At 44.0% G+C, this 12492-nt stretch overlaps 1 protein-coding gene across 5 annotated transcripts in view; it reads right to left on the bottom strand.

The window, feature by feature from the left end:
• Positions 1 to 11946, bottom strand: part of Csgalnact1 (chondroitin sulfate N-acetylgalactosaminyltransferase 1) — a 305396-nt gene extending 293450 nt beyond the window's left edge. For 3 of the 5 annotated variants that reach the window (XM_078030934.1, XM_078030933.1, XM_078030938.1), the window contains exon 1: positions 11787 to 11946. The gene's annotated coding sequence lies outside the window, so the exon portion shown is untranslated. The remainder of the gene's footprint in view (positions 1 to 11786) is intronic. The other 2 variants (XM_078030937.1, XM_078030935.1) reach the window with 2 other exon arrangements.
• Between the last annotated feature and the right edge of the window lie 546 nt (positions 11947 to 12492).

The raw sequence follows: 12492 nt of genomic DNA, 5'->3' as shown, positions 1-12492 counted from the left end.
ATGTATGTATCTGTTTGAAAGTCTGATTCATGAAAAATGAAAACTATAGTAATAAATTAATCCACAAATTTTTAAAACATTTCATAATGTTTACAGCATGATCCTTCTTAATAGCCCAATAGGGCTGAATCCTTCATCAAAAATGTGTCCAGAAATAGAAAACGCAGGTAATCCCAGAAGCTGAGGTACGACAAAGATAATGACCAGGCTATTACTCTGAATGATAATGCTAGGCTCGCACTGAACACTTTGCCTAATTAGACTTCACACAGGGGGGAAAATGCTTTAATATTTAACAAGTATAATGGTGCAATCAATGTACACAAATCAGGCCTGATAAGCAGCATTGCTTATTAAAGAGAGAGACAGATGGCTACAGGAAAGGTATAATCATTAAATGTAAAATCTCACAGGCTCCAACTGTGAACACCAGTCATATACTTTAAAATTACCACTTCATCCACAGAACTCAATGCATTATTTAGTCCTGTCCTCTTACTCTGTAGACTTTAGATACACTCACACTAAGATTTAATAAAACAACTTGGTTCAAATAGATCATCTTGTTTCTCTCAAAGCTGCCTTTTCCAAGCCACATTGGCGGATGTCAAAATCCCAGAGAGCAAGATGTCCAACATCTCTCTTACAATCATTTCAGTTAGATAATTAGTCCTCCTTCTTATTACCTTCAAGACTTAATGTGCTGGAAGCCTTCCTGACTCTATTAAACCCAGCCTGCCACAAGATTATGAATACGTAATTTGTTTACAAGTAGCTTTTAAGAAAACACACAGGATGCAGGCATATGTTTAAAAACAGGCATGCTTGTGAACTGCAAATTATAGTGAAAGAAGTCTAAGGGTGGGTTTACCATTGGTTTCCTCCAAGGTCAGGTTCATGGTCAAATACAGGGATCCTAGAAGGCCATTTGCCCATTCATGAACATGGCCCCTTGTTGCTGCATTTGTTCATTCTACACATATTTACTGAGAACCTCTTGTGCCTACACCCTGTGCAGTACTTGCTATAGTCTTTGGAAAACATCAACGAATCGTGAAAACTATGGCCCTATTCCCCAGGACTTCAGAGTTTGTTCCAATGATGACATAAAAGCAACTAAAATGTCTACCCCTGCATAGGGTGTTTTGCTTGGTATGTGAAGCTTGGGAGCAAAAGATTTACAGGCTTTTACTGTCACTGTCAGCTGACCTGGGACTTCATCTATTGAAACTCAGTTCCCCAAGTATTTTTGTATGTGTTAAATAAATTCCACAAAGAAAGTGCTTTGAACAGTATTTAACACACAGTAATTTCTTCCTAAACTTCTGCCATGTCTGCATTAAAATTAAGCTTGTTTTAATTGAGAAACCAATTATTCAACCCCTCCCTTTGCTGCAATGATACACATATCTACACTTCTCTCTCTTTGGGTACATAACAACCCATTTTAATCTGTGTCCAGGAACAAATTCCTCAGAATTAGTCTTCACCAAATGTTTCCAGAAAAATCAAGGATTTGAAATGCAGAGATCAAAGAATTTCACATTTTAATCCACTAGCAGGATGTATAAAAATGAAGCTGAGATCGTTTAGCATCAATTTGACTCATTTCGATTTCTGATGTTGTAAAATCAACAGGAAACAAAAACTAATCCCCATGTGCTTAAAGTAGGCACTGAGAGCTTCCCGTCCCCAGGGAAGATGCTCCACATGCCACTGCCGTGACAATACATTCCTTTCTCTGTAGTATTTTACTTCTCTGCAGCCAGAATGCCCTGTGTGTTCATCTACTTTCTCCAGCACCCAGCACAAAGCCAAGCACACGGTGAGTCCGTGGTAAGATTCTGAACAACTGGAGACCAGGCAGTTGTGTAGATGTCACCATGGTAAGGGCACCTCAAGTTACCTGCTAACCAGCAATGGTACTGAATGACATTGCGCAGCCCAGCAAGAGCCGAGTGACACAAACAAGGCCCCTGTTTGTGTCATCCCACTAAGTACCTGAGTAACCTTAGATAAGTGACTCTTGGCCTCTCTGAGCCTCCTTCTGTATATTTGCAAAATTTGGGGACAGTCTACATCATCTCAAATGATGACAATTAGGCTGATGATCTCAAAGTACAGCTCTTTCTGGTGATATATTCTTGCTAACCAATGATCCTCTTATCACTTCTAACACCAAAAAGTTGTTGACAAGACTATTTAGTGACATTTACACGTACTCCAGGCATGAAGTGACTCTTTCAAATGCACATTTCGGCCACTTCTAGTTTCAGCTGATTCATATAAATTAGTTGAATGGACATGGCCAACTTCATTTAAAGCATCTCTACTCATTTCCTGATCCTCGTTCCTTGGAGATGAGCGGCAGCATTCCTTGGCCACTTCACCCAGAGCATCATTGACCCCACGGATAATCTGACAATCCTGATGGAGGCTAGAGAAAGGAGTTTAAAGAAGCTGGTGCCTCCCATGTGTCTTCACCCCAAGAAGAACCAGCTCCACAGGCCAGAGAAACACCCTTTCGTGCTTTCAGGCAACCCCACAGTTTTAAAAGAAACCGGTACCTACCGCCCATCAGCTGAACCCTCGTGAAAAGTGCAAACACTCACGGGTTACCTGGGGACCATCAGTAAAGTTCCTCATCTTGGAAGGATGAAAAAGAATTGTATTCCTGGTACTCAGTGAGCAAATAATTCCTAACACGTGAAGTCACTATCTTAGATAGGAGAGAGGCCAAAAAGCTGGTAGTATCTGCTCTCCTTCTTTCCCATGTCTATCGGGACACTGAACATCAAGGTACCAGTTCTGCACAAGGAGTGTAAAAGAGTTGTCCTCTGTGGCCTCTATTATACACACTGATAATGGTCCATGGCAGGTCAGAAACATTTTGGGAAAAAAGCGAAAAGCTAATTCCAGTGAGACTGGATAAGTTCCCTTTTATACCCAAGGACATTAATGGGAAAAACTCTCTGGATTTTTAATTATTTCAGTGAATAATGAACTCTCTACAAAGAAAAACTACTTTTGAGAAAACCTCAAACCCAAGATGTTGGACCAACTTACTTGCTCCAACAGAGTAACTAGTTTTCTGCTCACGCTGTGGCTTTGGCCACCATTTGGAATGATAATCAGTTCACAGGCCACAAATTTCATTGCTTTGCATTTGAACAGCACCTGCATCTCACTGATTAAATTCCTGTTTTACAGATTGAGAATTTGCTCGTGGCCACAGAGTGAGTCAGCTCTAGAATCCTTTCTCTATAAACCTAAGGTCCTTCTGGAACAACTTGTCTACAAACTCAGTTTTCTCCCATTAGTCAGGCCCAAGAATCTATAGGCCGTGAGTTTAGTGAGAAGACAACAGGAAGCTCCTAGGCAGAAGCCAGAGCTTGGAAGTCTTAAGTACACCCCCAGAAATACCCACCCCAGAATACAAGCTTCTCTCCCTTGTTCCCTATTATATACCATAATTGTATGCAAATAAATCTTCTATGTACATAGGACACACAAAGGTACTCAGAGTATTCTGACTTGCTTATGTCCATGGAAGTCCAAGAAGTGTCTATTCCTATCCACTTACATAGAGAGAGTGGGTAGGAAAGAAGAAAAGGAAATCTACTGTCATGTGAACAGCTAACTGAAGTAGCCAAGGGACATTAGAAATTCATTGTTTAACAGCATGTCCTAGTCACTGTGCCACCAACCTCAGTCTAAAACTTTCAGCTACATAAGGGTCCTCAGGTGGTTTTCTGGAATTCATTTCCACACCCAAGCACCTTAGCAACATGCGCACAGTAGGAGCCCAAAGACATTTGATTACAATAGTCTAGAATTGAAGACATTTTTAAAAATGCCCAAGAATGGGACCAGGAGACTCAAAATCCAGGGCAAATGTCCAAGGAAAAAAATACTTATTTTCCATGTATTAAGTATTTGCCATGTGCTACCCCGTTTCCATGTGTTATCTCAATTAATCAGCAAACCACCTAAGGAGATAAACATGACTATCCATTGTATAGATGAGAAACTAGTAGAGCTCTGACCTTCTGTGAGTGACTCCAGCTCCCAGGCTACTCAGCCAGGGTGCCACTGTCCCTGCAAAACACGTTCCTTCCTTGTTTCTCACCCATCAGTTCTCTGCAGGCCTTTGCTATCCTCGCCTTCCCAAGACACATAGGCACTAACTTGAATTCCAAGGACTATTCCTCTTCCCACAAAGCTCTTCTATTTTTTTTAACTTGGTTTTTTTTTTTTTCACTTTAACACACTCTATTAATTCTATAAAATGGGTTTTTGGAAATTACAGTAACTTGTTCTAAACAAACTGTTCTCCAATTCGATGCTGTTTTTAAATTTGCTGCATGGTGCTTTAAAAGGCCTGAATCAAGTTTCTCCTGCACCTGGGCAGGTCCTGTTTGCTAGGACACAGAAGGGCCAGTTCATGCCTCTGTGCCCTGGAATAGTAAGCAATGACTCCAGGCTTCCCGCTCCCTGGCTGAGGGAGACCTTCCTGAACTGTAATGATTTTGTAAAACCCATGTTCCCTGGCTGCCACACACAGCATCTACCCTGCACACCAAACAAGGAGGCTCATTCTCATAAAACCACCAGGAACATCTGGGTAAAAAACCCACCCTGGTCTAACAACACAGCCCACTATACAGGCTGTGCCAGCGGGACTCTACCCAGAGGCCCACAGACCTGGCTCCCAGCTGCAGAGTGAAACAGACCTGGGTGTATTTAGCCAAATCCCCAACTGGCAAAGGAGCAGGGGCTCATTTCTACTGCAATACCAGCTAGCCCATGAAATCTCCAGTGGAGATTGGCAGGCAACTAATAATTTTGACTTAGCTACTTGCTGACGGAGGATGTGCCGCCTTCAGAAAATGCCTGCAGTCAGAGCCCAGAGAGTTAGAAGTATATACCAGGCAATGCACCAACTGGGGATGCAGAAGGCTGCAGCTGTCCTCACAGCTCCTTAGCAGAGGCCATCCGGCCTAGAGCTGCCACTCAGAGCCACCAACCCAACTCAGGCTGCTCAGAGCCTGGCTTGCTGTCCCCTAAGACCCTGAACCCTTTTGCTAAACCCACCTCAGACTTCCTTTCTGACTTGTTCCAATTTGTATGAGACCTGAGTTCTTGATGATTCCTTATTCTATGCCACGCACCCATTCCTACCCCATAGGCACCTATCCTGGGCTCCAAGCTGCCACTGTCTGTTGGCTTCAGTGGCTCTGGCCAGCTCCGGTGATAACCAAGCATGATAGGAACCTCAGGCTAGTGCCAACTCACACATCAACCAAGGCAGCTGCCAGATTTGTCCCAGCCCCATGAGGGACAATCAGAAAATAACATTTTCAGGAGACTGATTCCATCTTGGATTTTATACCTTTATACCTTCCTGCTCCATAACTGTTGGGACAAAAGGGAGAGAAGTGGGAGGGTGAGAGAGATAAATAAGAAAGAAAAAGAAGAAGGATGCTGCTATTGCTTAATACCTGCCACTCCAGGTGGCTGGCCACTATATTGTGCATCCCATTTAATTCTTGAAGCAAGACTCTAAAATGTTACTATCTCCATTATGCACACAAGGAAACAAAGTCTCAGAGATGTTCACTAAGGGGACATGGCCCCTCCAGCAGTAAGTGGTGCAGCTGGGACACAGACCCCAAGAGTACCCTGCTCCAGGGTCTCAAATGCTCCCCTCTTCCCTGCACTATCTTCCTGTCTTTATATTCCCTGTGGAGTCAACGTAGTGCCTTCGTACAGCAGGTGCATATGCAATATTTGTTCAATGAATGTGTGAATGGTTGACTCAGCCCTTCACACCTTCATATTCCACAACCCACACACTTGACTTTATTCATTTATCATGTTTGTAACATGCCTGCAAAGAGCCTGGATAATAAGTTAAGTGTAGTACAGAGATGCCGTTCTACACTATATTTTGAGCTACTAAAAAATACTACACATATAAACCCATAAAATAAAACGTACTAAAGGAGACCCACTGATCCAAATGCATTTGTTATTGTGCTCCGTCCTGCCCAGAAATGAACACAAATACAAAAATCTAAGGAAAATCAGTGCTCTCATGTTTTTGTTTTAACCCTCAGAACTATAAGATGTTTTCCCAGCTGCCAGTTCTGAGTTTATGCTACAAAAAAAACAGCAGAGAGGCTACGAGCAGAAGCCAAGCAGACACAGACTGAAGACCAGCTCTGTGACTATCACTTAGCCGACGATGGGCAAGTACTGTGCCTCCTAAGTCTTGGTTTTCCTATCTGTTGAATGCAGATAATAATAGTGTGTTCTGTAAGTGACCGTGCTGAGTAAAGGAAGAGCCCAGGCCCCACATTTAGCACAGCACCAGCTACCCAGTTAAGTGCTCCATAAATGTAGCCATTTTTATCAAGGGAAGAGAAGAACCGTGGTAGATATGCAATGAGAAAACTTCAATGAATTACTTGCCTCTGCAAATATCATTATAAGTACTAAATTCACTAAATCATCTGTTCCAGATCACTGTGATTACTAGAATGATCTACCCTGAGAGCAACTCAGATAATAATAATGATAATAATAATAATGATAATAATCACCAGCAGTTACACACACACACAATTTACTATATGCCAGGCACTCTTCCAACCACTTTACAGACAATGGCCCCACGCACAGCTGTGCAGAATGTGCCACACAAGAGCCCATCAAGGGAGTGAACAGGACTGAAGTCTAGTCTGCTGTCTAGACTCAGCTTAAAGCCCTGGTACAGGATGATCCACCACAGAGGAATCAATACCTGGTGGTAATTGCCACAAAGACACTCCTTGGGCAGCAACTCTGTTTACATATATTCACTGTTATGGTTTAGATGTGAGGTGTCCTCCAAAAGCTCACATGTGAGATAGTGCAAGAAGGTTCAGAGGGAAAATAACTGGGTCGTAAGAGTCTTAACCCAATCAACGAATTAATCCCCTGATAGGGATTAACTGAGTGGTAACTGAAGTGGTAGGGTATGGTTGGAGGAGGTGGGAACTGGGGTATGGGTGTGGGTATATATTTGTACCTGGTGAGTGTTCTCTCTCTCTCTCTCTCTCTCTCTCTCTCTCTCTCTCTCTCTCTCTCTCTCTCTCCCCCTCCCTCCTTTCTGATTACTGTGTGAGTTGGTTTCCTCTGCCACACTCTTCCACCATGATGTTCTGCCTCACCTGGAACCCTAAGGAATAGAGCCAACTATCTATGGACTAAGACCTCTAAAACTGTCAGCCCTCAGATAAACTTTTTCTCCTCTACAGTTGTTCTGGTCTGGTCCTTTCAGTCACAGCAGCACAGAAGCTGACTAAAACATTAACCAACATGTTAACTTGAGCAAGGATTTGACCCAGGAGAGAAGTAGAAGATACGTTTGAGGGTACCCAGGACCTAAATCAAACACTGCCATTTCAGCAACAGAATAGATGATATTCACAAAAGCATCAGTGAACAGTCCCTAATATTAAGCTGCACAATGGTGCCCAGGTGCCATGGGAACACAAAAATAAGGCAGGCCCTAGAGTTCAGTATAAATAGACAATTCACAACCACCTCCTCCCCGTTTCCTGCTTCCCAACTCAAATGCTCTTTGTATGTGAAAATAAAATAAAGCAGCAGATGTGACCCCAGGATAACCAAATGTTGGGTCTTGCATCACTTAAAAACAACAAAAATTAGCTGAGCAACAAAGCAATGTTTGACTAAGTGATAAGTTCAAAATATTTCACTGAAAATCCTAGCCAACAGTTGTCATTTCCATTCAGGTGGTACACCCAAATGCAGATTCCTAAAAATGACTCCCAGGTATAAAGACCCTTTCATTTTCTCCCACCTCAGGCTTCCATGATCTCGGTCTGTTCAGAGTTCTTACCCAAACTCAACCATGATGTTCTGTGTAAAGGTTTATGCCTATTATCCCGGCTGAGGCTCAGCCTCAGTCTGGGAAGAGGAAGCAGAGGCTAGGAGATGCCATACCCTTCCCTAACTGGGGCTGTGAGGGTAAGAGCAAACCTCCTCCTGTTCTAGAAAAGAACTCATTTGTGCAAACAAGATCTGCTTAACTCTGATATGCACAGGATCCTAAAAGCAATCCAAAAAATTTAGCTTATTCAGAGGGAAATGATAATAAAAATTATCTAAAGCCTTCACGCAAAAGCTATTCCTCTTACCCTGTTCCCTAACAAGGACTGACCTAGACCTTGATAGGAAAAACAGCAAAAACCAGATTGCCTTGTTTTAAAATTCCACCGTGTGACAGTCAGAATTGGCTGTCTGATAATTTTCTGAATTCAGATACATTCTGCTAAATAAGATAAGAAGCCCCATGGTAAGATATAAGGCCCACAACAGGCTGACCTTTCTCCTGCTGTGCTTAATTCTCCTTTACAGATGAAAGGTGTTTTGTTTGTCATTGTAACTAAATTTCACTAGAAACCTGAAAATATGATGTTTCTCATATTCATTTGCAAACAATATGGCAATATTGTGAGTGTGATGTTTGCTTACACACATACAATTTGCAAATTTCATCTGGCAAGCAGAAACACCTTTGAGTTGTTCAATCAATATTCTCAAGCCTGACTCACTTCATTCAAGTTAGAATTTAGAAATAAGAAGGCTTTTCGTAAGTTCACACAGAAGACAGGTGCCTTTCAATGATGCACGTCTGAAATGTAACAAAACAATTTTAAAGGCGGAATATAATGGGGCCCACTTTAATAAAAAAATAAAGGAATACCAGGAGTTTTAACTGGCCAGGTAATAAAATTCCCTTGAGAAACAACCCATATTGTTAGTGCTACAAGTACCCATTTAAGACATAAAGCAATTTTAGATTCACTAAAAAATAAGTATCATCAAACACACACACACAAACACACACACACACACACACACGCACACACACACACACACAGTGACTAAAACATTAACCGACATGTTAACTTGAGCAAGGATTTAACCCAGGAGAGATAGAAGTAGAAAGGCACTTTTGAAATTACTCGGGATCTAAATCAAACACTGACATTTCAGCAACAGAATAGATAGTATTCAAAAAAGCAGAGAGAAAGAGAACACTTTAAAATACTAGATCGAAATCATATATTTGATTTTTTCAGTTTAAGAATTTTATATATTTCTTTGGTAAGATATGCAAAGTAAAAAGCCCAATTCTTAAATCTCCTTAATTCTTTAGCTCTAAAGGCTTGCTCTAACGTTACTCAGAAAACCATACCAAATCCATTATTGGAGAACTCTTCGTTTGTTTTCAGGCCTTTGGTAATGCTAGTCACACAAGGTTGCCCTCTTCCCATACAGTATTCTGAGAACCCAGGAAGTCAAAATTCTCTGCTGTCTCAAAGGACAGATTAATGGTAACAAACGACAGGCCCTGGTGATCCACTATGCGGAGGAGGCCCCTAGTGGCGAAGCTACCTCTGCCACCTGGCTTAGCACATTTTATAGGACTGCTTCATCATGAGGGTAAAATCAATAGGTAATAAAGTCTACCTGAGCTTTGCCTCCTTAATACCTCTATTAGCCCTAATATATAGGAGGGCTGTAATTTACAATCCCAAGGTCCTTTCGTCAGGAATATTAAAAAATGGATGTGACTTGAAGAATAACTTCATTACATTCTGAATTTCAAGTCAATTAACATTCAATAAGCCCTTTACACCCTGCCAGGCACCAAGTGTGACATAGAGAGACAGGTAAACCAGAGAGATGAGCAGACACACAGAGATTACTGTTATTTCTTTTCAAGATAATAGCATCACATACAGAACAGAACTAGGACAACAGGAAGGTTGGAAAGCTCAATTCATCATCATATGACCTGATGACAGATTCTAGCCAACAGGAAAACCCAGAAGAATCGCCTACCACAACCTCCAAACTGTCAGCTCCTCATTTTTAAACATACACATAGGGCAGCACTGAGTTTCTTCAACACAAATGGATGGAAGGATGGATAGAAGGAAAATAAGACCATATTTTTTTTAAAAAAGTATAATTTTTAAAAAAAACTTTTGAAACATGCCAAAATTAACGATTCTTAAAAATAAAGAAAAACAAGAGATAACATTTACAAAGCTCTGGACCCATAAGTTTCTAGGTGTTATTTAATTCTGCCAAACATCTCTACAAAGAGAGGAGTAATATCAGCATTTTACAAATTAGGGTGCCAATGCTAGACAAAGGTAAATGCCTTTCCCAGAATAATGCAGTTAATAAATGGGAGAAGCAACTTGGAGCCCATGATTCTGAAATAGTGAAGCATAATCTCACTTCATTATAATGTACATATGTGAATCCAAAAGTCTATTTTGTTTTTGAACCCCATTAACACAGTCTGCAAACAGACATGAGATTCAAAATACAAAGATGGCAGAATTAAAGTATTTCCATATTGCATTCTTTGGAGTACATAGAGTACTTGAGTTTCATGCAGAGAAATTATCAAATATTTACCGGGTTCCTACAATAGATGTGATCCATCTCTTGTTTTCCAGGAACAGGCACTTTCTGGGAGCATAACCCACCCATCCCCTATAATATTATGCACTATTGCATACATTCAAGTCACTTTTTATACCCAGGGCATGAGTTAATCTCTGCCTTATGCTTCTACTTCCAAGTCTGAAAGACTTTTCTCCTTCCATATAACAAGATGACCACTGCACCAGCCTTATTCATGTTCACTTTTGCAACACTACGATAATTGAGACTTTCTTGCATGAATAATGTTGACAAAAATCCAAGGAATCCTGTAGAACCAAGTTTAAATTTCTAGTAAAAAATATGAAACAACAGTTAATTACTTTTATTATCTAAAGTATCTAAGGACATCTCAGTTTAAAAGGTGCCAAGACGTTGAAAGCAAAATAAAAGTGGAGTTTGCGAAATAAAACCACCGCATCATTTGTTAGTATTTCATTTGTTAGTGTTTCCCAGGCTCACTATTTCGGCATGTAACATGTTTTCCTCTCCCACCATTCTTTCTCTGTTCACGATGAAAAGATAAGTTCAGACTCACTGACAGGAGCGCAGGTGCAGGAAGTGCCGCGGAAACAAATAACTTTGCCTTTGCTTGGTAGCGCTTCCCCCTCCTCCAGCCCTCCAAACCCCAGACACCCCAAGACCATGCCCTCGAATAGCTTCCCTGCACCCATCGTGCAAGACGCTTCTGCGGGGTACTGTGCGATCTGATCGCAGTGACCCTCTGTCACGGTCACCATGGCCCTGGTCCAAGGCTGGAGAGCACGCTGCCCACCGGCCACCCTCTCCATCACAGCAAAAAATAAAAGGACAATAACAGCAAAGTAGTCGGCGGGCACGTGTAAAGGCTACTTTTTAGTGGGGTTTCGAGAAAGTAATTAAACAGCCGAGCGCTACGATAAATGGCAGCGAAGCCCAAGTGACCCGGGTCGCCGCGGCCGCTGACCCTCACTAGAAGCCTCCCCGCGTGCTCGCGCGTCCACCTGAAGGCACCGCGCCCTCGGCGGGCCGGGCCGCCCCAGCCCTGCGCTGCGCGGACCCCCTCCCGGTGCCAGTCCCCGGGCCCCAGCTGGCCGGCAGCGGCGGAGCGAGGCCCCGCGCAGCACCGTCCTCCCGGCTGGGGAGCCACCCCGAGGTCGCGGGCTGGGGCGCGCGAGAAAGCCGCGCGGGGCTACGCGGGTGGACGAGCGGCACCGACGCCCCCGCGCGGCGCGACACACCCCGCCGGCCTGGGAGGGGACCCGACTCACCCCGAGGCGCCCTCCGGGCTGCCCGGCCCGGTTCCCGCTGCGCCCGCCGCCGCCGAACTTTCCCTCCTGCTCGGCGGCCGCGGGCTCGGCTCCACCTCCCGCTCGGCAGCCGCGGAGCCTCCAGGGACCCGGGGGGCGGGGAGTGGCGGCGGCGGCGGCGGCTCGGGCGGGCGGGCTGAACCGCGGCCAAGCCCCAGCGCCCGCCGCCGGGTGGGAGCCGCCGGGCCCGCGAGCCCGCGCGGCGGCAGCCACCCGGCTGGGATCGCGCTGGCTGCGCCCACCCGCGTCCCCCACAACTCCTCTGCAGTGCGTCCCTGCGCCCGGGCTGAGCGGGGCGCCCTAGCTCAGGCTTGTCATTCTGCAGGGTCCCGAAGGGGGACCAGTTCTTGCGAGAGACTGGTCACTGAGATCAGGAGAAGTTGAGGGAAGGGGCTAGGACGTTGTGGCGTGCCCCGGGGTCCCAGGAGAGAGGTGGGTAAGTGTCTAGCCTGCAACTGTGGGGTCCTTCATCTTTCGGTTCCCCAGTCCCCCACTAACCACCTCTGTTTTCCTTTGCCTACTGAAATGCCCTAACCCCTCTGGGTCGACTTGCCTAGGAAACTTGGTAAGATTGCACTTCAGAGAAGAATTCGCTGTCTGTGTTACGCTGGTCAGTATAATGCCTCGGTTAGAGAACTTTCATTTACTGCGAAGGTCAGAAACCCCT

Source organism: Ictidomys tridecemlineatus, chromosome 14 (genome assembly GCF_052094955.1).
Source record: "Ictidomys tridecemlineatus isolate mIctTri1 chromosome 14, mIctTri1.hap1, whole genome shotgun sequence".
NCBI lineage: Eukaryota > Metazoa > Chordata > Mammalia > Rodentia > Sciuridae > Ictidomys > Ictidomys tridecemlineatus.
This window is presented reverse-complemented; position numbering and strand designations above follow the sequence as displayed.